Source organism: Xenopus tropicalis, chromosome 9 (genome assembly GCF_000004195.4).
Source record: "Xenopus tropicalis strain Nigerian chromosome 9, UCB_Xtro_10.0, whole genome shotgun sequence".
NCBI classification, from domain to species: domain Eukaryota; kingdom Metazoa; phylum Chordata; class Amphibia; order Anura; family Pipidae; genus Xenopus; species Xenopus tropicalis.
Genome location: NC_030685.2, coordinates 7915105 through 7931625, shown reverse-complemented (window position 1 = coordinate 7931625; position 16521 = coordinate 7915105).

Sequence of the window (16521 nt, the reverse complement as noted above, 5' to 3'; positions counted from 1 at the left end):
GCTGAGTATTTGGGTCTCTGGCAGTGGGTGTCTCTCAGTGCTGAGTATTTGGGTCTCTGGCAGTGGGTGTCTCTCAGGGCTGAGTATTTGGGTCTCTGGCAGTGGGTGTCTCTCAGGGCTGAGTATTTGGGTCTCTGGCAGTGGGTGTCTCTCAGTGCTGAGTATTTGGGTCTCTGGCAGTGGGTGTCTCTCAGGGCTGAGTATTTGGGTCTCTGGCAGTGGGTGTCTCTCAGGGCTGAGTATTTGGGTCTCTGGCAGTGGGTGTCTCTCAGGGCTGAGTATTTGGGTCTCTGGCAGTGGGTGTCTCTCAGTGCTGAGTATTTGGGTCTCTAGCAGTGGGTGTCTCTCAATGCTGAGTATTTGGGTCTCTGGCAGTGGGTGTCTCTCAGGGCTGAGTATTTGGGTCTCTGGCAGTGGGTGTCTCTCAGTGCCGGGTATTTGGGTCTCTGGCAGTGGGTGTCTCTCAGTGCTGAGTATTTGGGTCTCTGGCAGTGGGTGTCTCTCAGGGCTGAGTATTTGGGTCTCTGGCAGTGGGTGTCTCTCAGGGCCGGGTATTTGGGTCTCTGGCAGTGGGTGTCTCTCAGTGCTGAGTATTTGGGTCTCTGGCAGTGGGTGTCTCTCAGGGCTGAGTATTTGGGTCTCTGGCAGTGGGTGTCTCTCAGTGCTGAGTATTTGGGTCTCTGGCAGTGGGTGTCTCTCAGTGCTGAGTATTTGGGTCTCTGGCAGTGGGTGTCTCTCAGTGCTGAGTATTTGGGTCTCTGGCAGTGGGTGTCTCTCAGGGCTGAGTATTTGGGTCTCTGGCAGTGGGTGTCTCTCAGTGCTGAGTATTTGGGTCTCTAGCAGTGGGTGTCTCTCAGTGCTGAGTATTTGGGTCTCTGGCAGTGGGTGTCTCTCAGGGCTGAGTATTTGGGTCTCTGGCAGTGGGTGTCTCTCAGTGCCGGGTATTTGGGTCTCTGGCAGTGGGTGTCTCTCAGGGCTGAGTATTTGGGTCTCTGGCAGTGGGTGTCTCTCAGGGCTGAGTATTTGGGTCTCTGGCAGTGGGTGTCTCTCAGTGCTGAGTATTTGGGTCTCTGGCAGTGGGTGTCTCTCAGGGCTGAGTATTTGGGTCTCTGGCAGTGGGTGTCTCTCAGTGCTGAGTATTTGGGTCTCTGGCAGTGGGTGTCTCTCAGGGCTGAGTATTTGGGTCTCTGGCAGTGGGTGTCTCTCAGGGCTGAGTATTTGGGTCTCTGGCAGTGGGTGTCTCTCAGTGCTGAGTATTTGGGTCTCTAGCAGTGGGTGTCTCTCAGTGCTGAGTATTTGGGTCTCTGGCAGTGGGTGTCTCTCAGGGCTGAGTATTTGGGTCTCTGGCAGTGGGTGTCTCTCAGTGCTGGGTATTTGGGTCTCTGGCAGTGGGTGTCTCTCAGTGCTGAGTATTTGGGTCTCTGGCAGTGGGTGTCTCTCAGGGCTGAGTATTTGGGTCTCTGGCAGTGGGTGTCTCTCAGTGCTGAGTATTTGGGTCTCTGGCAGTGGGTGTCTCTCAGGGCTGAGTATTTGGGTCTCTGGCAGTGGGTGTCTCTCAGTGCTGAGTATTTGGGTCTCTGGCAGTGGGTGTCTCTTGGTGCTGAGTATTTGGGTCTCTGGCAGTGGGTGTCTCTCAGGGCTGAGTATTTGGGTCTCTGGCAGTGGGTGTCTCTCAGTGCTGAGTATTTGGGTCTCTGGCAGTGGGTGTCTCTCAGTGCCGGGTATTTGGGTCTCTGGCAGTGGGTGTCTCTCAGGGCTGAGTATTTGGGTCTCTGGCAGTGGGTGTCTCTCAGTGCCGGGTATTTGGGTCTCTGGCAGTGGGTGTCTCTCAGGGCCGGGTATTTGGGTCTCTGGCAGTGGGTGTCTCTCAGGGCTGAGTATTTGGGTCTCTGGCAGTGGGTGTCTCTCAGGGCTGAGTATTTGGGTCTCTGGCAGTGGGTGTCTCTCAGGGCTGAGTATTTGGGTCTCTGGCAGTGGGTGTCTCTCAGTGTTGAGTATTTGGGTCTCTGGCAGTGGGTGTCTCTCAGGGCTGAGTATTTGGGTCTCTGGCAGTGGGTGTCTCTCAGGGCCGGGTATTTGGGTCTCTGGCAGTGGGTGTCTCTCAGTGCCGGGTATTTGGGTCTCTGGCAGTGGGTGTCTCTCAGTGCCGGGTATTTGGGTCTCTGGCAGTGGGTGTCTCTCAGGGCCGGGTATTTGGGTCTCTGGCAGTGGGTGTCTCTCAGTGCTGAGTATTTGGGTCTCTGGCAGTGGGTGTCTCTCAGGGCCGGGTATTTGGGTCTCTGGCAGTGGGTGTCTCTCAGTGCTGAGTATTTGGGTCTCTGGCAGTGGGTGTCTCTCAGGGCTGAGTATTTGGGTCTCTGGCAGTGGGTGTCTCTCAGTGCTGAGTATTTGGGTCTCTGGCAGTGGGTGTCTCTCAGTGCCGGGTATTTGGGTCTCTGGCAGTGGGTGTCTCTCAGGGCTGAGTATTTGGGTGTCTGGCAGTGGGTGTCTCTCAGGGCCGGGTATTTGGGTCTCTGGCAGTGGGTGTCTCTCAGTGCCGGGTATTTGGGTCTCTGGCAGTGGGTGTCTCTCAGGGCCGGGTATTTGGGTCTCTGGCAGTGGGTGTCTCTCAGGGCTGAGTATTTGGGTCTCTGGCAGTGGGTGTCTCTCAGGGCTGAGTATTTGGGTCTCTGGCAGTGGGTGTCTCTCAGGGCTGAGTATTTGGGTCTCTGGCAGTGGGTGTCTCTCAGTGTTGAGTATTTGGGTCTCTGGAAGTGGGTGTCTCTCAGGGCTGAGTATTTGGGTCTCTGGCAGTGGGTGTCTCTCAGGGCCGGGTATTTGGGTCTCTGGCAGTGGGTGTCTCTCAGTGCCGGGTATTTGGGTCTCTGGCAGTGGGTGTCTCTCAGTGCCGGGTATTTGGGTCTCTGGCAGTGGGTGTCTCTCAGGGCCGGGTATTTGGGTCTCTGGCAGTGGGTGTCTCTCAGGGCTGAGTATTTGGGTCTCTGGCAGTGGGTGTCTCTCAGTGCTGAGTATTTGGGTCTCTGGCAGTGGGTGTCTCTCAGGGCTGAGTATTTGGGTCTCTGGCAGTGGGTGTCTCTCAGGGCTGAGTATTTGGGTCTCTGGCAGTGGGTGTCTCTCAGGCCGGGTATTTGGGTCTCTGGCAGTGGGTGTCTCTCAGTGCTGAGTATTTGGGTCTCTGGCAGTGGGTGTCTCTCAGGGCTGAGTATTTGGGTCTCTGGCAGTGGGTGTCTCTCAGTGCTGAGTATTTGGGTCTCTGGCAGTGGGTGTCTCTCAGGGCTGAGTATTTGGGTCTCTGGCAGTGGGTGTCTCTCAGGGCTGAGTATTTGGGTCTCTGGCAGTAGGTGTCTCTCAGTGCTGAGTATTTGGGTCTCTGGCAGTGGGTGTCTCTCAGTGCTGAGTATTTGGGTCTCTGGCAGTGGGTGTCTCTCAGGGCTGAGTATTTGGGTCTCTGGCAGTGGGTGTCTCTCAGTGCTGAGTATTTGGGTCTCTGGCAGTGGGTGTCTCTCAGGGCTGAGTATTTGGGTCTCTGGCAGTGGGTGTCTCTCAGGGCTGAGTATTTGGGTCTCTGGCAGTGGGTGTCTCTCAGTGCTGAGTATTTGGGTCTCTGGCAGTGGGTGTCTCTCAGTGCTGAGTATTTGGGTCTCTGGCAGTGGGTGTCTCTCAGTGCTGAGTATTTGGGTCTCTGGCAGTGGGTGTCTCTCAGTGCTGAGTATTTGGGTCTCTGGCAGTGGGTGTCTCTCAGTGGCTGAGTATTTGGGTCTCTGGCAGTGGGTGTCTCTCAGGGCTGAGTATTTGGGTCTCTGGCAGTGGGTGTCTCTCAGTGGCTGAGTATTTGGGTCTCTGGCAGTGGGTGTCTCTCAGGGCTGAGTATTTGGGTCTCTGGCAGTGGGTGTCTCTCAGTGCTGAGTATTTGGGTCTCTGGCAGTGGGTGTCTCTCAGTGCTGAGTATTTGGGTCTCTGGCAGTGGGTGTCTCTCAGTGCTGAGTATTTGGGTCTCTGGCAGTGGGTGTCTCTCAGTGCTGAGTATTTGGGTCTCTGGCAGTGGGTGTCTCTCAGTGCTGAGTATTTGGGTCCTCTGGCAGTGGGTGTCTCTCAGGGCTGAGTATTTGGGTCTCTGGCAGTGGGTGTCTCTCAGGGCTGAGTATTTGGGTCTCTGGCAGTGGGTGTCTCTCAGGGCTGAGTATTTGGTCTCTGGCAGTGGGTGTCTCTCAGTGCCGAGTATTTGGGTCTCTGGCAGTGGGTGTCTCTCAGTGCTGAGTATTTGGGTCTCTGGCAGTGGGTGTCTCTCAGGGCTGAGTATTTGGGTCTCTGGCAGTGGGTGTCTCTCAGGGCCGAGTATTTGGGTCCTGGCAGTGGGCCTCAGGCAGTTGGCCAGTGGGTCTCTCAGTGCTGAGTATTTGGGTCTCTGGCAGTGGGTGTCTCTCAGGGCTGAGTATTTGGGTCTCTGGCAGTGGGTGTCTCTCAGTGCTGAGTATTTGGGTCTCTGGCAGTGGGTGTCTCTCAGGGCTGAGTATTTGGGTCTCTGGCAGTGGGTGCTCTCAGGGCTGAGTATTGGGTCTCTGGCAGTGGGTGTCTCTCAGGGCTGAGTATTGGGTCTCTGGCAGTGGGTGTCTCTCAGTGCTGAGTATTTGGGTCTCTAGGCAGTGGGTGTCTCTCAATGCTGAGTATTTGGTCTCTGGCAGTGGGTGTCTCTCAGGGCTGAGTATTTGGGTCTCTGGCAGTGGGTGTCTCTCAGTGCTGAGTATTTGGGTCTCTGGCAGTGGGTGTCTCTCAGGGCTGAGTATTTGGGTCTCTGGCAGTGGGTGTCTCTCAGTGCTGAGTATTTGGGTCTCTGGCAGTGGTGTCTCTCAGTGCGAGTATTGGGTCTCTGCAGTGGTGTCTCTCAGGGCTGAGTATTTGGGTCTCTGGCAGTGGGTGTCTCTCAGGGCTGAGTATTTGGGTCTCTGGCAGTGGGGTGTCTCTCAGGGCTGAGTATTTGGGTCTCTGCAGTGGGTGTCTCTTCAAGTGCTGAGTATTTGGGTCTCTAGCAGTGGGTGTCTCTCAATGCTGAGTATTTGGGTCTCTGGCAGTGGGTGTCTCTCAGGGTTGGCTGAGGGTATTCTGGGTTGGGTCTCTGGCAGTGGGTGTCTCTCAGTGCTGAGTATTTGGGTCTCTGGCAGTGGGTGTCTCTCAGTGCTGAGTATTTGGGTCTCTGGCAGTGGGTGTCTCTCAGTGCTGAGTATTTGGGGTCTCTGGCAGTGGGTGTCTCTCAGGGCTGAGTATTTGGGTCTCTGGCAGTGGGTGTCTCTCAGGGCTGAGTATTTGGGTCTCTGGCAGTGGGTGTCTCTCAGGGCTGAGTATTTGGGTCTCTGGCAGTGGGTGTCTCTCAGGGCCGGGTATTTGGGTCTCTGGCAGTGGGTGTCTCTCAGTGCTGAGTATTTGGGTCTCTGGCAGTGGGTGTCCGTTCTCCAGTGCTCGAGTATTTGGGTCTCTGGCAGTGGGTGTCTCTCAGTGCTGAGTATTTGGGTCTCTGGCAGTGGGTGTCTCTCAGTGCTGAGTATTTGGGTCTCCTGGCAGTGGGTGTCTCAGTGCTGAGTATTTGGGTCTCTGGCAGTGGGTGTCTCTCAGTGCTGAGTATTTGGGTCTCTGGCAGTGGGTGTCTCTCAGTGCTTGAGTATTTGGGTCTCTGGCAGTGGGTGGTCTCTCAGTGCTGAGTATTTGGGTCTCTGGCAGTGGGTGTCTCTCAGGGCTGAGTATTTGGGTCTCTGGCAGTGGGTGTCTCTCAGGGCTGAGTATTTGGGTCTCTGGCAGTGGGTGTCTCTCAGGGCTGAGTATTTGGGTCTCTGGCAGTGGGTTGTCTCTCAGGGCTAGTTGGGTCTTGCATGGGTCTCTCACGGTATTGGGTCTCTGGCAGTGGTGTCTCTCAGTGCCGGGTATTTGGGTCTCTGGCAGTGGGTGTCTCTCAGGGCGGGTATTTGGGTCTCTGGCAGTGGGTGTCTCTCAGTGCTGAGTATTTGGGTCTCTGGCAGTGGGGTGTCTCTCAGTGCTGAGTATTTGGGTCTCTGGCAGTGGGTGGTCTCTCAGTGCTGAGTATTTGGGTCTCTGGCAGTGGGTGTCTCTCAGTGCTGAGTATTTGGGTCTCTGGCAGTGGGTGTCTCTCAGTGCTGAGTATTTGGGTCTCTAGCAGTGGGTGTCTCTCAGGGCTGAGTATTTGGGTCTCTGGCAGTGGGTGTCTCTCAGGGCTGAGTATTTGGGTCCTGGCAGTGGGTGTCTCTCAGGGCCGGGTATTTGGGTCTCTGGCAGTGGGTGTCTCTCAGTGCCGGGTATTTGGATCTCTGGCAGTGGGTGTCTCTCAGTGCTGAGTATTTGGGTCTCTGGCAGTGGGGTGTCTCTCAGGGCTGAGTATTTGGGTCTCTGGCAGTGGGTGTCTCTCAGGGCCGGGTATTTGGGTCTCTGGCAGTGGGTGTCTCTCAGTGCTGAGTATTTGGGTCTCTGGCAGTGGGTGTCTCTCAGGGCTGAGTATTTGGGTCTCTGGCAGTGGGTGTCTCTCAGTGCTGAGTATTTGGGTCTCTGGCAGTGGGTGTCTCTCAGTGCTGAGTATTTGGGTCTCTGGCAGTGGGTGTCTCTCAGTGCTGAGTATTTGGGTCTCTGGCAGTGGGTGTCTCTCAGTGCTGAGTATTTGGGTCTCTGGCAGTGGGTGTCTCTCAGTGCTGAGTATTTGGGTCTCTGGCAGTGGGTGTCTCTCAGGGCTGAGTATTTGGGTCTCTGGCAAGTGGTGTCTCTCAGGGCTGAGTATTTGGGTCCTCTGCAGTGGTGTCTCTCAGTGCTGAGTATTTGGGTCTCTGGCAGTGGGTGTCTCTCAGGCTGAGTATTTGGGTCTCTGGCAGTGGGTGTCTCTCAGGGCTGAGTATTTGGGTCTCTGGCAGTGGGTGTCTCTCAGTGCTGAGTATTTGGGTCTCTGGCAGTGGGTGTCTCTCAGGGCTGAGTATTTGGGTCTCTGGCATGGGTTCTTCAGTGCGGTATTTGGGTCTCTGGCAGTGGGTGTCTCTCAGGCTGAGTATTTGGGTCTCTGGCAGTGGGTGTCTCTCAGGGTGCAGTGCCTGAGGCTATATTGGGTCTCTGGCAGTGGGTGTCTCTCAGTGCTGAGTATTGGTCTCTGGCAGTGGTGTCCCTCAGGCTGAGTATTGGGTCTCTCAGTGGGTGTCTCTCAGTGCTGAGTATTTGGGTCTCTGGCAGTGGGTGTCTCTCAGTGGCTGAGTATTTGGGTCTCTGGCAGTGGGTGTCTCTCAGTGCTGAGTATTTGGGTCTCTGGCAGTGGGTGTCTCTCAGGGCTGAGTATTTGGGTCTCTGGAGTGGGTGTCTCTCAGGGCTGAGTATTTGGGTCTCTGGCAGTGGGTGTCTCTCAGTGCTGAGTATTTGGGTCTCTGGCAGTGGGTGTCTCTCAGTGCTGAGTATTTGGGTCTCTGGCAGTGGGTGTCTCTCAGTGCTGAGTATTTGGGTCTCTGGGCAGTGGGTGTCTCTCAGGGCTGAGTATTTGGGTCTCTGGCAGTGGGTGTCTCTCAGGGCTGAGTATTTGGGTCTCTGGCAGTGGGTGTCCTCTCAGTGCTGAGTATTTGGGTCTCTGGCAGTGGGTGTCTCTCAGTGCTGAGTATTTGGGTCTCTGGCAGTGGGTGTCTCTCAGTGCTGAGTATTTGGGTCTCTGGCAGTGGGTGTCTCTCAGTGCTGAGTATTTGGGTCTCTGGCAGTGGGTGTCTCTCAGTGCTGAGTATTTGGGTCTCTGGCAGTGGGTGTCTCTCAGTGCTGAGTATTTGGGTCTCTGGCAGTGGGTGTCTCTCAGTGCTGAGTATTTGGGTCTCTGGCAGTGGGTGTCTCTCAGGGCTGAGTATTTGGGTCTCTGGCAGTGGGTGTCTCTCAGTGGCTGAGTATTTGGGTCTCTGGCAGTGGGTGTCTCTCAGTGCTGAGTATTTGGGTCTCTGGCAGTGGGTGTCTCTCAGGGCTGAGTATTTGGGTCTCTGGCAGTGGGTGTCTCTCAGTGCTGAGTATTTGGGTCTCTGGCAGTGGGTGTCTCTCAGGGCTGAGTATTTGGGTCCTCTGGCAGTGGGTGTCTCTCAGTGCTGAGTATTTGGGTCTCTGGCAGTGGGTGTCTCTCGTGCTGAGTATTTGGGTCTCTGGCAGTGGGTGTCTCTCAGGGCTGAGTATTTGGTCTCTGGCAGTGGGTGTCTCTCAGTGCTGAGTATTTGGGTCTCTGGCAGTGGGTGTCTCTCAGTGCCGGGTAATTTGGGTCTCTGGCAGTGGGTGTCTCTCAGGGCTGAGTATTTGGGTCTCTGGCAGTGGGTGTCTCTCAGGGCCGGGTATTTGGGTCTCTGGCAGTGGGTGTCTCTCAGTGCCGGGTATTTGGGTCTCTGCAGTGGGTGTCTCTCAGGGCTGAGTATTTGGGTCTCTGGCAGTGGGTGTCTCTCAGGGCCGAGTATTGGGTCTCTGGCAGTGGGTGTCTCTCAGGGCTGAGTATTTGGGTCTCTGGCAGTGGGTGTCTCTCAGGGCTGAGTATTTGGGTCTCTGGCAGTGGGTGTCTCTCAGTGCCGGGTATTTGGGTCTCTGGCAGTGGGTGTCTCTCAGGGCTGAGTATTTGGGTCTCTGGCAGTGGGTGTCTCTCAGGGCTGAGTATTTGGGTCTCTGGCAGTGGGTGTCTCTCAGTGCCGAGTAATTTGGGTCTCTGGCAGTGGGTGTCTCTCAGGGCTGAGTATTTGGGTCTCTGGCAGTGGGTGTCTCTCAGTGCTGAGTATTTGGGTCTCTGGCAGTGGGTGTCTCTCAGGGCTGAGTATTTGGGTCTCTGGCAGTGGGTGTCTCTCAGGGCCGGGTATTTGGGTCTCTGGCAGTGGGTGTCTCTCAGTGCTGAGTATTTGGGTCTCTGGCAGTGGGTGTCTCTCAGGGCCGGGTATTTGGGTCTCTGGCAGTGGGTGTCTCTCAGGGCTGAGTATTTGGGTCTCTGGCAGTGGGTGTCTCTCAGGGCTGAGTAATTTGGGTCTCTGGCAAGTGGGTGGTCTCTCAGGGCCGGGTATTTGGGTCTCTGGCAGTGGGTGTCTCTCAGTGCCCGGGTATTTGGGTCTCTGGCAGTGGGTGTCTCTCAGTGCTGAGTATTTGGGTCTCTGGCAGTGGGTGTCTCTCAGTGCTGAGTATTTGGGTCTCTGGCAGTGGGTGTCTCTCAGTGCTGAGTATTTGGGTCTCTGGCAGTGGGTGTCTCTCAGTGCTGAGTATTTGGGTCTCTGGCAGTGGGTGTCTCTCAGGGCTGAGTATTTGGGTCTCTGGCAGTGGGTGTCTCTCAGTGCTGAGTATTTGGGTCTCTGGCAGTGGGTGTCTCTCAGGGCTGAGTATTTGGGTCTCTGGCAGTGGGTGTCTCTCAGGGCTGAGTATTTGGGTCTCTGGCAGTGGGTGTCTCTCAGTGCCGAGTATTTGGGTCTCTGGCAGTGGGTGTCTCTCAGTGCTGAGTATTTGGGTCTCTGGCAGTGGGTGTCTCTCAGTGCTGAGTATTTGGGTCTCTGGCAGTGGGTGTCTCTCAGGGCTGAGTATTTGGGTCTCTGGCAGTGGGTGTCTCTCAGTGCTGAGTATTTGGGTCTCTGGCAGTGGGTGTCTCTCAGTGCTGAGTATTTGGGTCTCTGGCAGTGGGTGTCTCTCAGTGCTGAGTATTTGGGTCTCTGGCAGTGGGTGTCTCTCAGTGCCTGAGTATTTGGGTCTCTGGCAGTGGGTGTCTCTCAGTGCTGAGTATTTGGGTCTCTGGCAGTGGGTGTCTCTCAGTGCTGAGTATTTGGGTCTCTGGCAGTGGGTGTCTCTCAGTGCTGAGTATTTGGGTCTCTGGCAGTGGGTGTCTCTCAGGGCTGAGTATTTGGGTCTCTGGCAGTGGGTGTCTCTCAGGCTGAGTATTTGGGTCTCTGGCAGTGGGTGTCTCTCAGTGCTGAGTATTTGGGTCTCTGGCAGTGGGTGTCTCTCAGGGCTGAGTATTTGGGTCTCTGGCAGTGGGTGTCTCTCAGGGCTGAGTATTTGGGTCTCTGGCAGTGGGTGTCTCTCAGGCTGAGTATTTGGGTCTCTGGCAGTGGGTGTCTCTCAGGGCTGAGTATTTGGGTCTCTGGCAGTGGGTGTCTCTCAGTGCTGAGTATTTGAGTCTCTAGCAGTGGATGTCTCTCAGTGCTGAGTATTTGGGTCTCTGGCAGTGGGTGTCTCTCAGGGCTGAGTATTTGGGTCTCTGGCAGTGGGTGTCTCTCAGTGCCGGTATTTGGGTCTCTGGCAGTGGGTGGTCCTCTCAGTGCTGAGTATTTGGGTTTCTGGCAGTAGGGTGTCTCTCAGTGCTGAGTATTTGGGTCTCTGGCAGTGGGTGTCTCTCAGGGCTGAGTATTTGGGTCTCTGGCAGTGGGTGTCTCTCAGTGCCGGGTATTTGGGTCTCTGGCAGTGGGTGTCTCTCAGGGCTGAGTATTTGGGTCTCTGGCAGTGGGTGTCTCTCAGTGGTGAGTATTTGGGTCTCTGGCAGTGGGTGTCTCTAAGCGCTGAGTATTTGGGTCTCTGGCAGTGGGTGTCTCTCAGTGCTGAGTATTTGGGTCTCTGGCAGTGGGTGTCTCTCAGGGCTGAGTATTTGGGTCTCTGGCAGTGGGTGTCTCTCAGTGCCGGGTATTTGGGTCTCTGGCAGTGGGTGTCTCTCAGTGCTGAGTATTTGGGTCTCTGGCAGTGGGTGTCTCTCAGGGCTGAGTATTTGGGTCTCTGGCAGTGGGTGTCTCTCAGTGCCGGGTATTTGGGTCTCTGGCAGTGGGTGTCTCTCAGGGCTGAGTATTTGGGTCTCTGGCAGTGGGTGTCTCTCAGTGCTGAGTATTTGGGTCTCTGGCAGTGGGTGTCTCTTGGTGCTGAATATTTGGGTCTCTGGCAGTGGGTGTCTCTCAGGGCTGAGTATTTGGGTCTCTGGCAGTGGGTGTCTCTCAGCGCTGAGTATTTGGGTCTCTGGCTGTGGGTGGTCTCTCAGTGCTGAGTATTTGGGTCTCTAGCAGTGGGTGTCTCTCAGTGCTGAGTATTTGGGTCTCTGGCAGTGGGTGTCTCTCAGGGCTGAGTATTTGGGTCTCTGGCAGTGGGTGTCTCTCAGTGCCGGGTATTTGGGTCTCTGGCAGTGGGTGTCTCTCAGTGCTGAGTATTTGGGTCTCTGGCCGTGGGTGTCTCTCAGGGCTGAGTATTTGGGTCCTCTGGCAGTGGGTGTCTCTTGGTGCTGAATATTTGGGTCTCTGGCAGTGGGTGTCTCTCAGGGCTGAGTATTTGGGTCTCTGGCAGTGGGTGTCTCTCAGCGGCTGAGTATTTGGGTCTCTGGCTGTGGGTGTCTCTCAGTGCTGAGTATTTGGGTCTCTAGGCAGTGGGTGTCTCTCAGTGCTGAGTATTTGGGTCTCTGGCAGTGGGGTGTCTCTCAGGGCTGAGTATTTGGGTCTCTGGCAGTGGGTGTCTCTCAGTGCCAGGTATTTGGGTCTCTGGCAGTGGGTGTCTCTCAGTGCTGAGTATTTGGGTCTCTGGCCGTGGGTGTCTCTAAGGGGTGAGTATTTGGGTCTCTGGCAGTGGGTGTCTCTCAGGGCTGAGTATTTGGGTCTCTGGCAGTGGGTGTCTCTCAGTGCTGAGTATTTGGGTCTCTGGCAGTGGGTGTCTCTCAGTGCTGAGTATTTGGGTCTCTGGCAGTGGGTGTCTCTCAGTGCTGAGTATTTGGGTCTCTGGCAGTGGGTGTCTCTAAGGGCTGAGTATTTGGGTCTCTGGCAGTGGGTGTCTCTCAGTGCTGAGTATTTGGGTCTCTGGCAGTGGGTGTCTCTCAGTGCTGAGTATTTGGGTCTCTGGCAGTGGGTGTCTCTCAGGGCTGAGTATTTGGGTCTCTGGCAGTGGGTGTCTCTCAGTGCTGAGTATTTGGGTCTCTGGCAGTGGGTGTCTCTCAGGGCTGAGTATTTGGGTCTCTGGCAGTGGGTGTCTCTCAGTGCTGAGTATTTGGGTCTCTGGCAGTGGGTGTCTCTCAGTGCCGGGTATTTGGGTCTCTGGCAGTGGGTGTCTCTCAGGGCTGAGTATTTGGGTCTCTGGCAGTGGGTGTCTCTCAGGGCTGAGTATTTGGGTCTCCGGCAGTGGGTGTCTCTCAGGGCTGAGTATTTGGGTCTCTGGCAGTGGGTGTCTCTCAGTGCTGAGTATTTGGGTCTCTGGCAGTGGGTGTCTCTCAGGGCTGAGTATTTGGGTCTCTGGCAGTGGGTGTCTCTCAGTGCCGGGTATTTGGGTCTCTGGCAGTGGTGTCTCTCAGGGCTGAGTATTTGGGTCTCTGGCAGTGGGTGTCTCTCAGGGCTGAGTATTTGGGTCTCTCGCAGTGGATGTCTCTCAGGGCTGAGTATTTGGGTCTCTGGCAGTGGGTGTCTCTCAGGGCTGAGTATTTGGGTCTCTGGCAGTGGGTGTCTCTCAGTGCTGAGTATTTGGGTCTCTGGCAGTGGGTGTCTCTCAGGGCTGAGTATTTGGGTCTCTGGCAGTGGGTGTCTCTCAGTGCTGAGTATTTGGGTCTCTGGCAGTGGGTGTCTCTCAGGGCTGAGTATTTGGGTCTCTGGCAGTGGTGTCTCTCAGGGCTGAGTATTTGGGTCTCTGGCAGTGGGTGTCTCTCAGTGCTGAGTATTTGGGTCTCTGGCAGTGGGTGTCTCTCAGTGCCGGGTATTTGGGTCTCTGGCAGTGGGTGTCTCTCAGTGCTGAGTATTTGGGTCTCTAGCAGTGGGTGTCTCTCAGTGCTGAGTATTTGGGTCTCTGCAGTGGGTGTCTCTCAGTGCTGAGTATTTGGGTCTCTGGCAGTGGGTGTCTCTCAGTGCCGGGTATTTGGGTCTCTGGCAGTGGGTGTCTCTCAGTGCTGAGTATTTGGGTCTCTGGCAGTGGGTGTCTCTCAGTGCTGAGTATTTGGGTCTCTGGCAGTGGGTGTCTCTCAGTGCCGGGTATTTGGGTCTCTGGCAGTGGGTGTCTCTCAGTGCTGAGTATTTGGGTCTCTGGCAGTGGGTGTCTCTCAGTGCTGAGTATTTGGGTCTCTGGCAGTGGGTGTCTCTCAGTGCTGAGTATTTGGGTCTCTGGCAGTGGGTGTCTCTCAGGGCTGAGTATTTGGGTCTCTGGCAGTGGGTGTCTCTCAGTGCTGAGTATTTGGGTCTCTGGCAGTGGGTGTCTCTCAGGGCTGAGTATTTGGGTCTCTGGCAGTGGGTGTCTCTCAGTGCCGGGTATTTGGGTCTCTGGCAGTGGGTGTCTCTCAGTGCTGAGTATTTGGGTCTCTGGCAGTGGGTGTCTCTCAGTGCTGAGTATTTGGGTCTCTGGCAGTGGGTGTCTCTCAGTGCCGGGTATTTGGGTCTCTGGCAGTGGGTGTCTCTCAGTGCTGAGTATTTGGGTCTCTGGCAGTGGGTGTCTCTCAGTGCTGAGTATTTGGGTCTCTGGCAGTGGGTGTCTCTCAGTGCTGAGTATTTGGGTCTCTGGCAGTGGGTGTCTCTCAGGGCTGAGTATTTGGGTCTCTGGCAGTGGGTGTCTCTCAGTGCTGAGTATTTGGGTCTCTGGCAGTGGGTGTCTCTTGGTGCTGAATATTTGGGTCTCTGGCAGTGGGTGTCTCTCAGGGCTGAGTATTTGGGTCTCTGGCAGTGGGTGTCTCTCAGCGCTGAGTATTTGGGTCTCTGGCAGTGGGTGTCTCTCAGTGCTGAGTATTTGGGTCTCTGGCAGTGGGTGTCTCTCAGGGCTGAGTATTTGGGTCTCTGGCAGTGGGTGTCTCTCAGGGCTGAGTATTTGGGTCTCTGGCAGTGGGTGTCTCTCAGCGCTGAGTATTTGGGTCTCTGGCAGTGGGTGTCTCTCAGGGCTGAGTATTTGGGTCTCTGGCAGTTGGTGTGTCTCAGGGCTGAGTATTTGGGTCTCTGGCAGTGGGTGTCTCTCAGTGCTGAGTGTTTGGGTCTCTGGCAGTGGGTGTCTCTCAGGGCTGAGTATTTGGGTCTCTGGCAGTGGGTGTCTCTCAGGGCTGAGTATTTGGGTCTCTGGCACTGGGTGTCTCTCAGTGCCGGGTATTTGGGTCTCTGGCAGTGGGTGTCTCTCAGGGCTGAGTATTTGGGTCTCTGGCAGTGGGTGTCTCTCAGGGCTGAGTATTTGGGTCTCTGGCAGTGGGTGTCTCTCAGGGCTGAGTATTTGGGTCTCTGGCAGTGGGTGTCTCTCAGTGCTGAGTATTTGGGTCTCTGGCAGTGGGTGTCTCTCAGGGCTGAGTATTTGGGTCTCTGGCAGTGGGTGTCTCTCAGTGCTGAGTATTTGGGTCTCTGGCAGTGGGTGTCTCTCAGGGCTGAGTATTTGGGTCTCTGGCAGTGGGTGTCTCTCAGGGCTGAGTATTTGGGTCTCTGGCAGTGGGTGTCTCTCAGTGCTGAGTATTTGGGTCTCTGGCAGTGGGTGTCTCTCAGTGCCGGGTATTTGGGTCTCTGGCAGTGGGTGTCTCTCAGTGCTGAGTATTTGGGTCTCTGGCAGTGGTGTCTCTCAGTGCTGAGTATTTGGGTCTCTGGCAGTGGGTGTCTCTCAGTGCCGGGTATTTGGGTCTCTGGCAGTGGGTGTCTCTCAGTGCTGAGTATTTGGGTCTCTGGCAGTGGGTGTCTCTCAGTGCTGAGTATTTGGGTCTCTGGCAGTGGGTGTCTCTCAGTGCCGGGTATTTGGGTCTCTGGCAGTGGGTGTCTCTCAGTGCTGAGTATTTGGGTCTCTGGCAGTGGGTGTCTCTCAGTGCTGAGTATTTGGGTCTCTGGCAGTGGGTGTCTCTCAGTGCTGAGTATTTGGGTCTCTGGCAGTGGGTGTCTCTCAGGGCTGAGTATTTGGGTCTCTGGCAGTGGGTGTCTCTCAGTGCTGAGTATTTGGGTCTCTGGCAGTGGGTGTCTCTCAGGGCTGAGTATTTGGGTCTCTGGCAGTGGGTGTCTCTCAGTGCCGGGTATTTGGGTCTCTGGCAGTGGGTGTCTCTCAGTGCTGAGTATTTGGGTCTCTGGCAGTGGGTGTCTCTCAGTGCTGAGTATTTGGGTCTCTGGCAGTGGGTGTCTCTCAGTGCCGGGTATTTGGGTCTCTGGCAGTGGGTGTCTCTCAGTGCTGAGTATTTGGGTCTCTGGCAGTGGGTGTCTCTCAGTGCTGAGTATTTGGGTCTCTGGCAGTGGGTGTCTCTCAGTGCTGAGTATTTGGGTCTCTGGCAGTGGGTGTCTCTCAGGGCTGAGTATTTGGGTCTCTGGCAGTGGGTGTCTCTCAGTGCTGAGTATTTGGGTCTCTGGCAGTGGGTGTCTCTCAGTGCTGAGTATTTGGGTCTCTGGCAGTGGGTGTCTCTCAGTGCTGAGTATTTGGGTCTCTGGCAGTGGGTGTCTCTCAGTGCTGAGTATTTGGGTCTCTGGCAGTGGGTGTCTCTCAGTGCTGAGTATTTGGGTCTCTGGCAGTGGGTGTCTCTTGGTGCTGAATATTTGGGTCTCTGGCAGTGGGTGTCTCTCAGGGCTGAGTATTTGGGTCTCTGGCAGTGGGTGTCTCTCAGCGCTGAGTATTTGGGTCTCTGGCTGTGGGTGTCTCTCAGGGCTGAGTATTTGGGTCTCTGGCAGTGGGTGTCTCTCAGTGCCGGGTATTTGGGTCTCTGGCAGTGGGTGTCTCTCAGTGCTGAGTATTTGGGTCTCTAGCAGTGGGTGTCTCTCAGTGCTGAGTATTTGGGTCTCTGGCAGTGGGTGTCTCTCAGGGCTGAGTATTTGGGTCTCTGGCAGTGGGTGTCTCTCAGTGCCGGGTATTTGGGTCTCTGGCAGTGGGTGTCTCTCAGGGCTGAGTATTTGGGTCTCTGGCAGTGGGTGTGTCTCAGGGCTGAGTATTTGGGTCTCTGGCAGTGGGTGTCTCTCAGTGCTGAGTGTTTGGGTCTCTGGCAGTGGGTGTCTCTCAGGGCTGAGTATTTGGGTCTCTGGCAGTGGGTGTCTCTCAGGGCTGAGTATTTGGGTCTCTGGCACTGGGTGTCTCTCAGTGCCGGGTATTTGGGTCTCTGGCAGTGGGTGTCTCTCAGGGCTGAGTATTTGGGTCTCTGGCAGTGGGTGTCTCTCAGGGCTGAGTATTTGGGTCTCTGGCAGTGGGTGTCTCTCAGGGCTGAGTATTTGGGTCTCTGGCAGTGGGTGTCTCTCAGTGCTGAGTATTTGGGTCTCTGGCAGTGGGTGTCTCTCAGGGCTGAGTATTTGGGTCTCTGGCAGTGGGTGTCTCTCAGGGCTGAGTATTTGGGTCTCTGGCAGTGGGTGTCTCTCAGTGCTGAGTATTTGGGTCTCTGGCAGTGGGTGTCTCTCAGGGCTGAGTATTTGGGTCTCTGGCAGTGGGTGTCTCTCAGGGCTGAGTATTTGGGTCTCTGGCAGTGGGTGTCTCTCAGTGCTGAGTATTTGGGTCTCTGGCAGTGGGTGTCTCTCAGGGCTGAGTATTTGGGTCTCTGGCAGTGGGTGTCTCTCAGGGCTGAGTATTTGGGTCTCTGGCAGTGGGTGTCTCTCAGTGCTGAGTATTTGGGTCTCTGGCAGTGGGTGTCTCTCAGGG